Source organism: Trichomycterus rosablanca, chromosome 4, assembly GCF_030014385.1.
Source record: "Trichomycterus rosablanca isolate fTriRos1 chromosome 4, fTriRos1.hap1, whole genome shotgun sequence".
Taxonomy (NCBI): domain Eukaryota; kingdom Metazoa; phylum Chordata; class Actinopteri; order Siluriformes; family Trichomycteridae; genus Trichomycterus; species Trichomycterus rosablanca.
The window spans coordinates 13,529,858-13,547,986 of NC_085991.1; the positions used below are offsets into that span (position 1 = coordinate 13,529,858).

The following is an 18,129-nucleotide window of genomic DNA, read 5'->3' on the forward strand; positions in this document are numbered from 1 at the left end:
ACGCTTTTATCCAAAGCGACTTACATGATAAGCTGAACACGATGAGCCATTGAGGGTTAAGGGCCTTACTCAGGGACCCAACAGTGGTAACTTGGTGGTGGCGGGGCTTGAACCGTCAACCTTCTGTTTACTAGTCCAGTACCTTAACCAATGAGCTCTCACTGCCCTGTTACTTAATACTCAATGTCCCATCATTTTCTGATTTGGGGTTGTAGTTAATGCTCTGGGCCAGCTCTGATTATTTATGCTGTAGGGCAGAGGTTTTAACTCAACAATCTGACATTCATATGACATCAAGGTTCTTTGCTGGACAATTTTGGAACTTGCTGGCTGAGGAAAAATATCCAAACATAAGAAAATGTGCCACATATTTGACAGCATTTTTGGATCAACCTACTTGTGTGAATTAGCTTTTTTCTACATGTAAATAATTAAGTCTAAATATCTGTCCATGCTTACTGATGAACACTTGGAGGCCTGCTGGAGATTTGTCATCAGCAGCTACTGTCCAGACTACATAAACCTGGCTGACATCATTCAGTGCAAATCATCAGAATAAGGTGAGTGTGATTTTCCAGTTGCTTGTCCTGTAAGCTTCAAAGCTTTTTTGAAATATGATGTCAACCTTAAAAAGTAGATGACCTGTCGACTGAGATAGTAGATCTCAGCCACGAAAGTGTGGGCACCCCTGCTGTAGGGTCATTCCAGCTCAACTCAATAAATACCCTCATCTCAGAATCTCATGAAATTTTGTCTATAAATAAAGGGGATCCATTCATGAGAATCCAGCATATTTTGCAAATCTGTCATATGGTTTAAAATTTGCAGTTTTGGTCGTGACCTAACACGACATTGTCAGGTTAATACTGTATAAGGGTGCTGTGAATCAGGTGGCGGAGACTGTTTTTTTTTTTTTTGGTTTTGTTTCCTCCTGTCCTGTTTGATTCAGCACCACTGAGAAAAATGCAGAAGAACATGAAGGTGGCAGTTCAGTTTGATTTCTCCATGTTCTTCAGATGTTTTGACCTTATTTACGATCCCAGGAGCCAGTAAACATTCATCAGTTCACCTTTAATAAGCAACTAAAATTAAACCAGCAGTTTATTTTTTAATGCTTTTTATTTTTATTTTGATGAAGGAAAAGTTTCTGGTACTCATCGTGTCGCTCTGAGGTTCTTCATTCCATCTTCTCCAGGTTCTCCAGATGCTCCATGCTCGGCTCGACCTGGTTCTTCTCTTCCATCTCTATCACCTGTACCTCTGGTTCCTGCCCTTGGTCCTGCAGAATCTGGGTACTCATCCCTGCATTCTCCTCATTTCCCATCATCCGATACTCCACTACGGTCGTCTCCTCCTGCCTCTCCTTCTTTTCGCATCTCTGCCACCATTTCTTTTTCTTCTCCTTCTTCTCAGGTTTGGGTCTGTGTGGCTCCTCGTCGTCAGACGGGACGCTATAACACCACAACTTCTTAAACCAGAACATTTTAGCTGCTGCTGCTTCGATGCTCCGTCTCAAAGTGAAGCAGCACCAGCACAGGAGCTCAGATCAGAGCTTGTAGAATGTTGTGACATCATCATGATGTCACAGTGTGTGCTGGAGCTGAGAGCAGAGCTGATGATCACAGCACCACTCAGTGTCTTTAACATTCACTTCAGATGTAGAATGTTGTAGACATCCAGTGTTGATATGTATAGCCAAAAGTATGTGGACACCCCCAGAGATCACACACACACACACACACACACACACACCAAAGCATTTCTTGCAAATATTACTGACCAAACCATGAATAGATTTTTATATTTGTGTGTGTGTCAGGATCAGTGTTGAAACGACCTGCAGCTTCACCATCATGTTAACACACAATACTGTAGATGCAGCTGCTAGTGTGGGTGAAGCAAAGAATTATGGCTCCCCGTGATCTGGGTTCAATCCTAAGATCTGATAACTACACCGACAAGGCATAACATTATGACCACTGACAGGTGAAGTGAATAACACTGATTATCTCTTCATCATGGCACCTGTTAGTGGGTGGGATATATTAGGCAGCAAGTGAACATTTTATCCTCAAAGTTGATGTTAGAAGCAGGAAAAATGGACAAGCAAAAGGATATAAACAAGTTTGTGAAGGGCCAAATTGTGAAGGCTTGACGACTGGGGCATCTCCAAAACTGCAGCTCTTGTGGGGTGTTCCCTCTCTGCAGTGGTTAGTATCTATCCAAAGTGGAACAGTGGTAAACCAGCGACAGGGTCATGGGCGGCCAAGGCTCATGCATGTGGAGAGCAAAGGCTGGCCCATTTGGTCTGATCCAACAGACGAGCTACTGTAGCTTAAATTGCTGAAGAAGTTAATGCTGGTTCTAATAGAAAGGTGTCAGAACACACAGTGCATCACAGTTTGTTGTGTTTGGGGCTGCATAGCCACAGACTAGACAGGGTGCCCATGCTGACCCCTGTCCACTGCCAAAAGCGCCAACAATGGGCATGTGGGCATCGGAACTGGACCACGGAGCAATGAAAGAAGGTGGCCTGGTCTGATGAATCACGTTTTCTTTGACATCACGTGGATGGCCGGGTGCTTGTGCGTCGCTTACCTGAAGAACACATGTCACCAGGATGCACTATGGCAAGAAGGCAAGACGGCAGAGGCAGTGTCCTGCCATCCATGTGGGTGTTACTTTAACACGTACCACCTACCTAAGCATTGTTGCAGACCATGTACACCCTTTCATGGAAACGGTATTCCCTGATGGCTGTGGCCTCTTTCAGCAGGATAATGTACCCTGCCACAAAGCAAAAATGCTTCAGCAATGGTTTGAGGAGCACAACAACGAGTTTGAGGTGTTGACTTGGCCTCCAAATTCCCCAGATCTCAATCCAGTCGAGCATCTGTGGGATGTGCTGGAAGAACAAGTCCAATCCATGGAGGCTCCACCTCACAACTTACAGGAGTTAAAGAATCTGCTGCTAACATCTTAGTGCCAGATACCACAGCACACCTTCAGGGGTCTAGTAGAGTCCATGCCTTAACGGGTCAGCGCTGTTTTGGCAGCAAAAGAGGGACCAACACAATATTAGGAAGGTGGTCATAATGTTATGCCTGATTGGTGTACATTGCTGCAAGTGCTACTTTTGCTGTCTCTGCTTGAAAAGCACACAGACACATCTTTGCTGCTTTAGCTGCAGAAAGGAATGTATGCTGAATCGGTGAAGTACTTGCTTGTCCTCTCGGGGGCTGGGCAGTTTCTATAGTGTAGTGGTTATCACGTTTGCCTCACACAAGAAATGTCCCCGGTTCGAAACCGGGTAGAAACATCTTCACTGCAGGTGACCGTTCTGTTCACCTAAAGTCATGAAAGTTTCAGGGAGCTATGCCGAATCAATGCCCATCTTGCTCGTCCTCATTAGTATAGTGGTCAGTATATCCGGGGTAAGTAAGATCAGGGTTAAATTCCCCGACAGGGAGACGGGATTGTTTTTACTGGTAAGCTCATGGCCTGGAAGAAGGACTTGTCTATATCTTATTTTCCTGTACAACTCCACCACCAAGCCCACACCTCCAAACCACTGTCACACAAATCAAAGACTCTCTGTTAGAAGTGGAGATAACAGATATGAAAGAGCAGTTCCTCACCCACAAAATCACCAACAATTCATCAGAACCTCTCAGAGACCAAATCGGGCAACTTGAAAGGACATTACAAGGACTGAGGAGGGACACCCAAAACTTGATGAAGGACAGAAAAACACTAAAATCTGAACTGGTATACTACAGGGAGAAGATGGAAAAAGAACACTTAAACCTAAAAGCAGAACTAACAAACCTCATACAGGAGATACACAAACGTGATCTCATAGAAACCTTAACATCAAGGCTCCAAACGTCTCCTGCACCTTTGGACATCACTTACGAAAATCATGCACACACAACATCCAGCACCATCCAGCTCACCCCTGGATCACCACCACCATCCACGCCTATGACTTCATCAGAACCCACCACCATGCACTGGACCCACCTCCTTGGAACAACTCACACCCAGGACGCCACTACAGCCACTCCTGGGATCTTAAAAACAAAGGACGACACCCCTCAGGAAACACCCTGCACCACACAGCTGAACAAACAACCACAGCAAAGCAACCAACACAGACACTGCGTCCCACACAGACACTGAGATTGTATTCTTATAGATTCAAATGGCAAATTCTTAAACCAGGAGAAACTATTTCCGGGACAAAAAACATGCAAAATCTGGTGTCCAAGGACAAGTGATGTTCACAAAATTATTCAGAATAATACCCTGGGTGAGCCCAAGTATATAATTATCCATACGGGCATAAATGACCTGAGGGCAGAACAAGAGAGAGTCAGAACAATGGTGTGCAGAGCTGCAAAGAGAGCTGCTGAGACCTTCCCTAACACAAAAATAATAATCTACTGTCCTGCCATGCAGAGACTTCCACCCAGACACCATAAAAAAAGTCGACACGGACATTACTAAAGGATGTGCCCACCTCCCAAATATACACATAGCCCACCACCAGTAGCCTAGGCATCATGGCAGAAAGAGTGAGGGAGTTAGTTGAATCACTTTTAAATAATAACACCTTTATTGAAAGTTTAGCGAATGTCTGTTCAACTAGCGTTATGCCTGCTCACAACGCACAGCGATTTGATAGAGTTGAGGACGAAGTACGTTCATTGTTCCGTAGAGGATATACCAATATGCTGGACCGTGGCTCTCTAGAGTTTAACGCACATTTAGCACCTTCCATACAAACCAACAGTGCTTTAAACATGAACGTGAGCCACATGTCAAACCCACTACCATGACTCTGCCAGGCTTATAACCTAAAACGTTTGCCGAGAAGACAAACCAGGTTAGTTACATGTGAATGTCAGTTACCAAAAGCCACACGTAACTTAATATTTGCAACAAAACCACCTTTTTATTTTCATTTTTTGTCATTCACACAGTTTTATTAAGGAATTGCACCTTACATTTGAACGCTGCATGTATATTTTGCCAATTTATCAGCTACACTGCCATCTTTCGTAGTTAAAGTCACTGCCTGTAGACAGGATATTTGCCCCTGTGTGTTGTGCATAACATGTAGGAATGTAACGATTCACCACAAGACAGTTAATAACTGATAAAAAATTCCAACAATTCAAATTGATTTGACATGTAAAATGAATTGATATTCACTTTAAACAGCAGAGGGCACTGGCGCTATACACCTCGCCTGTTTGACATAACTGGAGCTATACGCCTGGTTGCCAATTTCGGGATTTTTCAGCCAAATTGGGCTTAATTCAAAATTGTTTTGCATAGTTTGTACCTACCTCAGAAATAAAAGGGCATTCGTTATGTAGATAAATAAAAGATAAGCACAAATACAGTATTTTATTTCTTTTTTTTAAGAGAAATAATAAAAGGAACTTTGTCATAATTTGTCTTCAGTTTCAGTTTTTTTAAAAATCGGGAAAAAACCATATCGTGAACCCAGTATCGTGAATCGCATCGCATCGTTGGTAGAGTGTATCGTTACATCCCTAATAACATGTAATTCATTGTATAATTTTATACTACGTATTATGTAAGGTTAATAACAGAATGAAACACAGATACTTTACCAAAGAGGTTGTACTTCTCCCTGACAACAGTACTACCCCTGTACCTGAGACGAGCAGACAAGGCCTGGTTGTTTGATAATGTTCATGTGAAATCCGCAGTGGAATTTAACATTGAATGGAAGGAGTCTGAGATGATGGCCACTATTCAAAAGCCTTCATGCCACAGGTTGAAGGCTGTAGGTAAGTCGACCTATTAGGATTACATAAAAAAAGCTTTCTTTAAAACCACTTAATTCTCATTTTTTTTGTAATTGCATAGTTTGCAGTTGCTAATGGGTTGCCACAATAAACTGGTGAAACCATCTCTTATATCACATCAGCAAATAAGTGGATGCATGTTAAATTTATTTATTTATTTGGGTTTTTTTTATGCCATGTTAAACATGTGTGTCATTTAATGGCAGAACTGGGTATTATATACAGTGCCATTAGAAAGTATTCACACCCCTTCACTTTTTCCACATTTTGTTATGTTACAGACATATTTGAAAATTGATTTGAGTATGGTTTTCTTTTTAAAAAATCTACATGAAATAGCCCATAATGACAAAGTGAAAACATGTTTTCAGACATTTTTGTAAATTTATTAAAAATGTAAACATTTAAACATAATAGGTACATAAGTATTCACACCCATGGCTTAATATTTTGTTGAAGCACCTTTGGCAGCAATCACAGCCTCAAGTCTTCTTGGGTATGTCGGTACAAGCTTGGCACACCTGTTTTTGGGCATTTTCTCCCATTCTTTTCTGCAGATCCTCTAAAGCTCAGTCAGGTTGGATGGGCAGCATCTGTAGACATCAATTTTTAGGTCTTTCCAAGGATGTTCAATTGAATTCAAGTCCGGGCTCTGGCTGGGCCACTCAAGGACATTCACAGACTGCTCCTGAAGCCACTTCTTTGTTATCTTGGCTGTGTGCTTTGGGTCATTGTCTTGTTGGAAGATGAATCGTCGCCCTACTCTGAGTTCCAGAGCACTCTGGAGCAGGTTTTCTTGAAGAATCTCTCTATATTTGGCTGCTGTCATCTTACCCTCTATGTGGACTAGTCGCCCAGTTCCTGTCTCAGAAAAACATCCCCACAGCATAATGCTGCCACCACCATGCTTGACAGTAGGGATGGTGTTAGCCAGGCAATGAGCAGTGGCTGTTTTTCTCCAGACATGACGCTTGTAAGCTTCTATTTTGGTTTCATCAGACCAGAGAATTTTGATTCTTCTGGTCTGGGAATCCTTAAGGTGCTTTTTGCCATTTTAGTAAGGAGTGGCTTCCATCTGGCCACTCTACCATAAAGGCCTGATTGGTGGAGTGTGTTAGCAATGGTTGACCTACTGGATGGTTGTCCTATCTCCACAAGGGACACTGGAGCTCTGCCTTAGTGACCATTGGGTTCTTGGTCACCTCTCTGACCAAGGCCCTTCTTCCCCGATTACTCAGTTTGGTCGGGCGGCCAGATCTAGGGAGGGTTCTGGTGGTTCCAAACTTCTTCCATTTCCGAATAATGGAGACCACAGTGCTTTTCGGGACCTTCAATGATACAAATTTTTTTGTATCCTTCCCCAGATTTGTGCCTTGACACAATACGGTCTCGGAGGTCTAAAGACAATTCCTTTGACTTCATTGCTTGGTTTCTGCTCTGATATGCACTGTCAACTGTGAGACCTTTTATAGACAAGTGTGTGCCATTCCAGATTATGTTCAATCAACTGAATTTACCACAGGTGGTCTCCAATCAAGTTGTAGAAGCATCTTAAGGATGATCAGTGTAAACTGGATGCACCTGAGCTCAATTTTGAGCGTCATAGCAAAGGGTGTGAATACTTATGTACCTATTATGTTTAAATGTTTACATTTTTAAAAGATTTACAAAAATGTCTGAAAACATGTTTTCACTTTGTCATTATGGGCTATTTCGTGTAGATTTTTTAAAAGGAAACTATTCTCAGATCGGATTTTGAATATGTCTGTAACGTAACAAAATGTGGAAAAAGTGAATACTTTCTGATGGCACTGTACATACACGATGGACTCTGACACACACAACTTATATACATAAAACACACATACAACTTAAATACATACAACTACTGTATTGTACTACTGTGACTGTATTACTTGCAAAAACTTGTGCAAATTGCAATATTGCACAATGATGCATGTTTGCACCTTAATCTCTGCTGCTTCAAAAATCCTACACTGCTAACCATACCATGTACTGACCAACACTTGTCTCTAGTCTTGTCTCCCTTAATTACTTTTTAGATTAGAAACGTCTTTTTGTATTTATTTTAGCCCTTTTTGTATTTATTGTACTGTTGTCTATCTGCATTGTGTACTGTACTGTCTTGCATTTTTGTTCTATGTTGCACCCTGGTCCTGGAGGAACATTGTTTTGTTTCAATATGTACTTGTATATAGCTGAAATGACAATGAAGCCTCTCTTGACTCTTTCAGATCTTACAACTAATTTTAATGTAAGATAAAGACAACATGGCACAAAATGCATTTATTCCATTTATTGAAGATAAAACATCAATTCAAAACCTGTCACCCATGTAAAAACGTAATTGTCCCTTAAACCTAATAACTGGTTGTGTCACCCTTTGCAGTACCAACTGCAATCAAATGTTTGTAAGAACTTACATCTTCTTAGTCAGTCTTTTACAGTAATCAGTAATTGTATACCCTCAAAATTTATATATAATGTAGGTTTAGCTTAAAACATGGCCAGATAAAGAAGGACTACATGGTTGGTAAACCTAAAGCTCAGAAGATAAAGCATGTGATACTCAGTCTGCCATCTGTATACACTGGTTTTCATACAGCATTGTGGAGTTTCCTGTTACTGTGGGATTCATGGCACAGTAGTACAGAGCAGAATCTGATACTGCAGCAGAGGAGATCTTCAGATTCACAAGGTTTTCTGATCCATTAACTGTAGCTGATAAACGAGAAATGATATAACTCTTCATATACACCCATAGAAACTATAAACTCTGGTGTAGATCCAGGATACTGACGATACCACTGCAGATAATCAGCACTCTTATATTCACAAGACAGAACAATGCTGTGACCCACTGCTGCATTTAATGTATCATTCAGTGGTTTTATTGATTGTCCCAAGCTTTTCCCTGCAAATCAGATAGATATGTTACATGTGATGTATTGAATAAATTCAGTAAAACTAAAACACTTTGCACTGTGACTGCATAGAAAATAATGAGATGTACTTACATTGCATAGCTGAGAAGAGAAGAAGAGAACACAGGAACATCATGTTTGTATTGTGAGAAGTGAAAGAAGGACAGGGTGATTGTGCTTCTATACAGTTCTATACAAACTCCTCCTATTTTCAGTTGATTTGAGTGGGGAATAAAAGCAGAGCTTTACATTAATCAGTTACAGCCATATTGAATATTTTAATGAAATACACTGTATTCACTTCACATAGATAAAAAAAACATTGTATCTGATAAAATGTGATGAATCATGCTTTTCTATCTGGCAGTCTGATGCCAGAGTATAAATGGCAAATGCCAGGAGAATGTTACCTGCCTGACTGCATTGTGCCAACTGTAAAGTTTGTTTCAGAAAGGATAGCCTAATGCTATGGGGTTGTTTTTGAAGTATTGACCTAGGCCTCTTAGCTCAATTGAAAAGAAATGTTGATACTTCAGCATACTAGATGTTTGGGGCAATTGAATGCTTCCAGCTTTGTGGGAACAGTTTGGGGAATTCCACTTTCTGGTTTAGCAGGACTGTGCCTCAGTGCACAAAGCAAGGTCCATAAAGCCATGGTTAAGTGAGTTTGGTGTGTAAGAACTTGACCCACACAGAGCCCTGACCTTAATCCCATCAGTGTCTGATCTCATTCTTGATATATGGGTAAAATTCCCATAAACATACTCCAAAATCTTGTAGAAAGCCTTCCTAGAAGAATGTAAGCTGTTATGGCTGCAAATAGGGAAGCAACTCCATATTAATGCCTATGGATTAAGAATAGAATGCCATAAAAGCTCCTGTAGGTGAAATGTGTTGATGTCCCAATACTGTTATCTATATAGTGTTTGTGATACAGTAAAATAATCACATGAATATCACTCAGCATGCAGACCAGGTATTGCTTTATCTTATATCAGTAAGCATGGTTTAAAGTATTTAATGTGTTTATGTAATTAATCAATATTAAGATGATTTTTTAAAGAAACTAAACCATGTAACTTGGCCTTTGGTTTTTGTACAGTATAGTATGAGTTCCTGTCACTGTGGGCTGCAGAGCACAGTAGTAGAGAGCAGAATCTGATACTGCAGCAGAGGAGATCTTCAGATCCACTCGATTTTTATCTTCATTTATTGTGGCAGAAAACCCAGAATCCTCAGCTTCTTTATTATAGTCAGCAACCAGAATAATGAACTCTGGTCTGAATGTGGAGAACTGACGATACCACAGTAGGTTATTAGTTCCACCATATCCACTGTAATTGCAGGATAAAGTGACAGAGGTTCCTTCCAAGGTATTTTTAGTGGGTTTAACTGGCTTAATTTCCTGTGCGGAGATATAACCTGTTAAAAAAAGAAAGTGAAAAGTTAATTAAAATTAATTTATTGATTTATTTACTTATTTATTTGTTTGTCCAAGCCTAGACCAATAATGACTTTTGAGGATGAACCATTAGATACCTTTTAATTTTACCGTTGAATTCCTATTTAAAAGTTTTAATTATTAAACAATGTTCAGCCTACAAATATGTGTAAAAATGTATTTAATACAAATTATTTTTTTCTCACCCAATAGAAAAATGGAAAAAAGGCAAACAAATCCAAGCAATGCCATATTTCTGCTGCAGAAAGACTGCTATCATTCTTATGTTTGTCTGAACCATTTCCTCTCTTCAACTTCCGTAACAGTACAGCTTTGTTACTGTGTTTGGCAAAAGGTAGATGAAGTCTGCCATCATGTGTTTACTTTCCCTCCCTACATCTGTGTGCAAAATAAACATATTGGTAATTGATCAGGACCAGTGGTAGCTCAGTGGTTAAGGTACTGGACTAGTAAACAGAAGGTTGACGGTTCAAGCCCCGCCACCACCAAGTTGCCACTGTTGGGTCCCTGAGCAAGGCCCTTAACCCTTATTGTGTAAGTCGCTTTGGATAAAAGCATCTGCTGAAAATGTAAATGATCATTTATGCAACTCTCTGTGTAACTCTAGACAGTTTCTGACATGCTTAAATCAGTCCATCCAGCACCAACAACCATGCCAGAGTTAAAGTCAATCAGATAACTGTATTACTACTTCAGATTTTATAACTAAGAGCTTGTGCTTTCTCACATATGTGCTGGAAGGTGGGGAACACTTACTGGTAGGGAATGAGAACCTCACCCTACATTAACAATACAGTGGAACCTCAATTAACAGACTGAAAGGGGGTAAAACACTGGTTCGTAAAATGTGATTGTCGGAAACAGACAGGCTTATTTTCCAGGAGGTGTGAAAGTATACTCAAACACAGCACCAATGTCCACATAAGTGCTAAACATGCACATATGATAAACAGTAACATGAACAATGTAAATAGATGTAAATATGTAATGTAAAACCTGTAAGTACATATTAAAATTGGTGTACTGTTCTACTGGGGAAAAATTCATTGATAGTATAGTGGGGACTCTATTACTCTATTATTCTGAGTCTGAAGCACTGCTGGTGGCTATTAGAGCAGCGCTGGTGCATAACTAAGCTCTAGATCTTACAAAATATAAGCATAAAACACAGAGGAAAAGGCGAGAACAAAGCGATCATCCCCACAAAATAAAGCCTATCACTCATGTAAACAGAGAGACGTGCGCTGGCTAGCAGACAATTACTGAACTACTGGTGTAGGTACGCTTCTCACAAAAATTTTAAACAATCAGACCGGACATTCTAGATTTTGTCAGTTAAATCCAAAATCCATTAAATAGAGGTCCATTAAATCAAGGTTCCACTGTACTAAAACTCTGATTAAAGAATAGGACATTCCCAGATAATGTTCTGTTATTTCATTTTAGGTTGGTCATAAAAACAGGAAACTCATATTTATTGCATTTCATAACTAATGCAGAGAAATAATAAAGGACAGAAATATTCATGTTTTAAACATTTAAACATTTTCCTTTTCATAAAACAGCAGAACAGATTAAATGTAGGTGTTTTTGTACAGTATAAAATTATTTCCTGTCACTGTGGGCTGCAGAGCACAGTAGTAGAGAGCAGAATCTGATACTGCAACAGAGGAGATGTTCAGATCCACTCGATTTTTATCTTCATTTTTATCTTCATTTAAGATATCTCAGGGCTCTAGACTAACGTTTTGCACTGGTTGCACTGGTGCGCCTAACTTTTTTTCTTAGGTGCACCAGCACAAAAGTTAGGTGCACCCAAATTTTCGACCGCATCGCATTTAACACCGCAGTTTTACAGGTTCACTTTTTTTTTTTAAATCACTGTCCATACAGGCAATATTGACTTGTAAATAACTAACAATCTGGTCAACCTGGCCTCGTCTGATGATCTGTTTGCTGCTGCCTGCTGCTGAAAGGCAGTGGGGAGAGGAGACACTCGGGCAGTGCATTTATCGTGGCATGTAATGTGTTTTAAAGATGCATTGTGCTTTTTCAGCCTTTCAATTCGAAATGTATTAGAACCAGTCACAAATACACTATTGCCGGCCATGGTCTTCCCATGCTCTTTACAGTCAATTATAGTATTATAGTCTAATTATAGCACACTTATAAAAATTATAAAAATAATAATAGAGTAAATGTGTATGTATGTGTGTATATCTATTTATGTGTGTGTGTATATTTAAAATTATATGTATATGTTTGTGTGTGTATGGGGCTCTAGAGTGTTAGAGTGTAATCTTAAATGCAGTGCATTATATTATCGGCTTTACTGTATCTTTTACACAGATTCCCAAAATCCCTTGCTGTGCACTCACTGTGTATTTTGACTACATGTATTCTAATATATTATGGTCTTTTAGTTATTTTTATATTTTACTTAACGAAAACATTGTCGTGTTTTTACTTTCACTGCCGCGGCACTTTACCGCTAGCATTAGCCACTTGCTACCGTAGAGGGTCGGCTCACCTAGCCACTGTCCGGTGGGGATGCTGCGGGTCTTTTGCTGTGCGGTGGTGGAGGTGTGGGAATAAAGGAACACGACAGGGTCGAGTCACTTTAACTATTTAGTCAGGACTTAAGTGAGCGTTACAGCACTTTACACCGCCGAGCTCCAGAACCCGAACTTCCATTCTGGGGACATCCGGCAAGTCTCATATACAAAACTAAACTAACTGCAGAACGTCCGAACGCACCTGTATAAACCTGGTGCTGCATTCTGATTGGCTGAGCTGAATGTCGCTCACATATCGCCGCTACAATATTGTCCCGCCCTTCACTATCTCTGATTGGTTTAGACCATGATATTGGCCTAATGTGTGTCTGTTGTTGTTTTTTTTCCCTCAGACGCCTGGTCGCACCGGTGCGACCTGAGATTTTTTTTAGTCGCACCATTGAGAAATTAAGTCGCATGGGTCGCACTCTAGAGCCCTGTATCTCTTGTGTATGGTTCTCGGTACCTCAGATCCATCAATGCTGGTCTTGTCAAAATGGAAAGAAGTGACTGATGCTGAAGTACTTCAGTTTCCCATATGGTCTAGCGGTCAGCATTCCTGATTTTCACCCAGGTGGCCTGGGTTCGACTCCTGGTGTGGGAATTTGCCTTTATGATAGGACTTCGAGCAAAACTTTGCCTATTAGTTCCTCTGCGCCATGTTGCTGTAGCTCAAGAGGCTTGTTCTGTTGGAACTATGACTGCAGTCTATCAGGGAGTAGTGGACGTGAGCTGGACGTGGCTGACGGTTGGAATGCCATCATCAATTAGTGATTAGTGCTCTGTGTTGTGGCTGCAGCAACCCCTGTTTGAATCCGGGTCACGGCAGGGTGTTTTTGTATGCCGTGCTTCAAAGTTTTCTATTCACTCCTTGCTCAAAAGACAGAAATGAGGCCAGAGCTTCAGGAAAGTCACAAGTGCAGTCCATCAGGGGCCAGTGGCGCAATGGATAACGCATCTGGCTACGGATCAGAAGATTCTAGGTTCGACTCCTGGCTGGCTCGGTTACCTTCTGCATTGTTGGATCTGAGGTACCAAGAACCATACACAAGGAGGTAGAAAGACACAAATAAAGCACGTCTTGTCAAAGTGGAAAGAAGTGACTGATGCTGATGTCAGCTGATGACAAATCCTTCAGTTTCCCATATGGTCTAGCTGTCAGGATTCCTGGTTTCACCCAGGCGGCCTGGGTTTGACTCTTGGTATGGGAATTCATCTGTATGATAGGACTCGAGCAAAACTTTACTTATTAGTTCCTTTTAGTACTCTGCGTTGTGGCCGCAACAGCCTCGGTTCGAATCCGGGTCACGGCAGGGTGTTTTTGTATGCCGTGCTCCAAAGTTTTCCATTCTCTCATTGGTCAAAAGACAGAAATGAGGCCGGAGCTTCAGAAAAATCACAAGCGCAGTCTGAGGGCCAGTGGCGCAATGGATAACGCGTCTGACTACGGATCAGAAGATTCTAGGTTCGACTCCAGGCTGCCTCGGTTACCTTGTGCCTTTTTTGTCTTTCTAACTCCTTGTGTATGGTTCTTGGTACCTCAGATCCAACAATGCAGGTCTTGGCTAAGTGGAAAGAAGTGACTGATGCTGTCATCAGCCGATGGCGAAATCTTTAGTTTCCCATATGGTCTAGCGGTCAGGATTCCTGGTTTTCACCCAGGCGGCCCGGGTTCGACTCCCGGTATAGGAATTCATCTTTATGATAGGACTCGAGCAAAACTTTGCCTATTCGTTCCTCTGCGCTATGTTGCTGTAGCTCAAGAAGCTTGATCTGTTGTAACTATGACTGCAGTCTATAAGGGAGCAGTGGACGTGAGCTGGACGTGGCTGACCATTGGAATGCCGTGATCGTATAGTGGTTAGTACTCTGCGTTGCGGCTGCAGCAACCTTGGGTCGAATCTTGGTCACGGCAGGGTGTTTTTGTATGCCGTGCTTCAAAGTTTTCTATTCTTTCCTTGGTCAAAAGACAGAAATGAGGCCCGAGCTTCAGGAAAGTCACAAGCGCAGTCCCTTAGGGGCCAGTGGCACAATGGATAACGCAGTCTACAGTTACAGTTGTGATTTTTTTTTGTGAGCAGCACCAGATCTGAAAGCAAGAGTTTCAGGGGTTTTGTTCAGTGGTCTGGTTTTCGAACCCACGTGTGCAGAGAACAATGGATTAGCCGTCCATCACCTTAACCTCTCGGCCACCTCATCTTGCTTTACCTGCTTGTTTCTGGTCCAATTGGTCTGATTGATCAATGTAGATTTTGTAGATTTGTAAAAGACTGAAGAGCAGAAAGCTCATTTTATTTTAGTTCTCTTTAAAACTGACTGTTAACAAATAATGCACTAATGCAGTGTGCGAGCACATTCTGGTAAACAACCAGATATTTCTTAAAGGCAATGTAGCTGTTCAAGCCGTTTTTGTTGATCAATCAGACCGATCGGCCCAGAAACACATTTTCCTAGGCAGGTTGAGACGAGGTGGCTGAGTGGTTAAGGAGATGGACTGCTAATCTGTTGTGCTCTGCATGTGTGATTTTGGAAACCAGACCTTTAAACATTGATCAAAACCCCTGAAATTCTTGCTTTCAGCTCTGATAATTAAACTCCACCTTTACAACATATTGGTACTACTCACATAAAAATACAACTGTAACACCAGAGAGAAACAGTTTATCTTATACAGGCATTTTCTTAATGCAACTGTGTTTTTGGCTTACTTCATGGAGGTTAAGCATGTTCTGGTTGTTAAGTTCTGGTGTTAACCACGTGGTGGTTAAGGCGATGGACTCTCTAATCCATTGTGCTCTGCACATATGGGTTCGAATCCCATCCTTATTGAAAACCAAGCCTTTAAACATTGAACAAAACCCCTGAAACTCTTGCTTTCAGCTCTGTGCAAAATATTGGCACTTCTCACAAAAAATCACAACTGTAACACCAAATAGAAACTGATCATCTTATACAGCCGTTCTTTTAATACAATGTTAAAGACATACAGATTAGTAACCACACATTGTTTAACGGTCTTCACTTTGTGGATTTGTGGAGCTGAATTATTGAGCATGCATTAAGAGTTTAAAAGGTATTGTTTTCGACGAGGATGGGATTCAAACCCACGCGTGCAGAGCACAATGGATTAGCAGTCCATCGCCTTAACCACTCGGCCACCTCATCTGGTCAAGCTATGAGAAATGCTCTTCTGGTCTGGTTGCAGGTGTGTCATTTGTGTGGCAGGAGGGGCTTCAGAGGGCTGAATTGGCCTGAAAACGGGTGGAAAGAGGCAACACAGACGATCTAAACTACTGTTCTTATGTCTGTTTGCTTTTCCACATATGATCAATAGGCTGCAATGTTTTCAAAGCAGACTGAGGTCATTTGAGAGAGTTTTTAAAAGTACTTTTACCTCCACGAGGATGGGATTTGCCTGCACTTTTAAAAGCTCTCTTGAATTACTTTGGTCTGCTTTGAAAACATTGCCGCCTATTGACCATATAAGGAAGAACAAACAGACGCAGGAGTAGCAATTCAGTACATCAGTGTTACTTATTTCCAATGTTTTCAAAGCAGACTGAGGTTATTTAAGAGGGCTTTTAAAAGTGTGTTTACTTCGACGAGGATGGGATTCGAACTCACGAGTGCAGAGCACAATGAATTATCCATCCTTTGCCTTGTTCATCCAGTTGTAGACTTTCCGATCCTTGGTAGTTCATAGCCAAATTTATCAGCCATGCATGATCTCTGTTACTTAAATCGTAACCATTAACCAGCAGGGGTCGTACTTTTATGTTTTGAGGTAGTTTGGAGACTTTTAGCAGATGCAAGATTTAAACACACAAGTTTGACATGTCAGTTAATACATCATAGCATATTTTACTGCTGCGCCTCCGAAGTACCATAATCACACATGTAATAACACCTACTCTATGGAGCTTTTGTATTGTTTTTGTACAGTTACAGTATAATTAGCACTCTTTAAGTGTATTGATCACTAGTGTAACAATAATACACTTTAGTGCACTGTAGCATATTGAAGATTAGTATACTTAAGTCTACTTTATAGCTTTATAAAAAAATACACTTAAGTAAACCTTTGTATATGGTATTTAAAGTGTGCTTTAAGTGAATTACTTCAGCAGTTGTTTAACATACTTTGCAAAAATATACTAAACATCTATTTGAAAACAAGTATTTGAGAAGTATATTAAATTAAAAAAAAAAATGAGCTGAGGTGCAGTTTGTTTTCACTGATACTGCTTGAGAAGTTTCTACAGTTTAATTGGAGTCCACCTGTGCTAAATTCTTTTGATTGGACATGATTGGGGATTACCAACACCTGCCTGTATAAGGTCCCACAGTTGACAGTGCATATCAGAGCAAACTCCAAGCCATGGGGTCAAAGAAATTATCTGCAGACCTCAGAAACAGGATTGTGTCAGGGCACAGATCTGGAGAAGGGTACAGAAAAATTGCTGCAGCTTTACAGGTCCCAAAGAGCACAGTGGCCTCCATCATTCATAAATGGAAGAAGTTTGAAACCACCAAAAATCTTCCTAGACCTGACCATTCGGCCAAACTGAGCGATAGAGGAAGATGGGTTTTGGCCAGGGAGGTGAGCAGGAACCTGAGGGTCACTCTGACAGAGCTCCAGCCTATCCTTGTGGAGATGGGAGAACCATCCAGGCAGCACTCCACAAATCACACCTTTATGGTAGAGTGGCCAGACAGAAGCCACTCCTTAGTAAAAGGCACATGACAGCCAACTTGGAGTTTGCCAAAATGCAAACCATAAGAAACAAGATTCTCTGGTCTGATAAAACCAAAATTGAACTTTTTGGCCTGAATGCCAAGCGTCACATCTGGAGGACTCCATGCACCGTTGATCACCTGGCTAATGCCATCCCTACTGTGAAGCCAGCTAAGTACACCGAGAGCACTCTGGACCTCAGACTGGGGTGAAGGTTTACCTGCCAACATGACAATGACCTGAAGCACACAGCCAAGAGAACAAAGAAGTGGCTTCAGAGAAAGTCTGTGAATGTCCTTAAGTGGCCCAGCCAGAGCCCAGACAAAAATCCAATCAATCATCTGTGGAAGGAGCTGAAAATGGCTGTGTACCGACGCTCTCCATCCAACCTGACGGAGCTTGCAATGATATGCCAAGAGGAATGAGCAGAAATGTCCAGAAACAAGTGTGCCAAGCTTGTAGCTTTTTTCCCAAGACACCTTGAAGCTGTAATTACTGCCAAAGGTGCATCAAACAAGTATTAGGCTAAGGGTGTGTACAGATATCAGATACAGATGTTTTCTTTTCATAATTATTGGTGATTGTGTTT

At 41.1% G+C, this 18,129-nt stretch overlaps 3 non-coding genes across 3 annotated transcripts; 2 read left to right on the forward strand and 1 right to left on the reverse strand.

The window, feature by feature from the left end:
- Positions 1-13,736: 13,736 nt before the first annotated feature.
- On the forward strand, positions 13,737-13,809 carry trnar-acg (transfer RNA arginine (anticodon ACG)). Its single transcript has one exon. It is a non-coding gene; the product is annotated as a tRNA-Arg (tRNA).
- Positions 13,810-14,425: 616 nt separating this feature from the next.
- On the forward strand, positions 14,426-14,497 carry trnae-uuc (transfer RNA glutamic acid (anticodon UUC)). Its single transcript has one exon. It is a non-coding gene; the product is annotated as a tRNA-Glu (tRNA).
- Positions 14,498-15,888: 1,391 nt separating this feature from the next.
- Positions 15,889-15,970, reverse strand: trnas-gcu (transfer RNA serine (anticodon GCU)). Its single transcript has one exon. It is a non-coding gene; the product is annotated as a tRNA-Ser (tRNA).
- Positions 15,971-18,129: the final 2,159 nt, after the last annotated feature.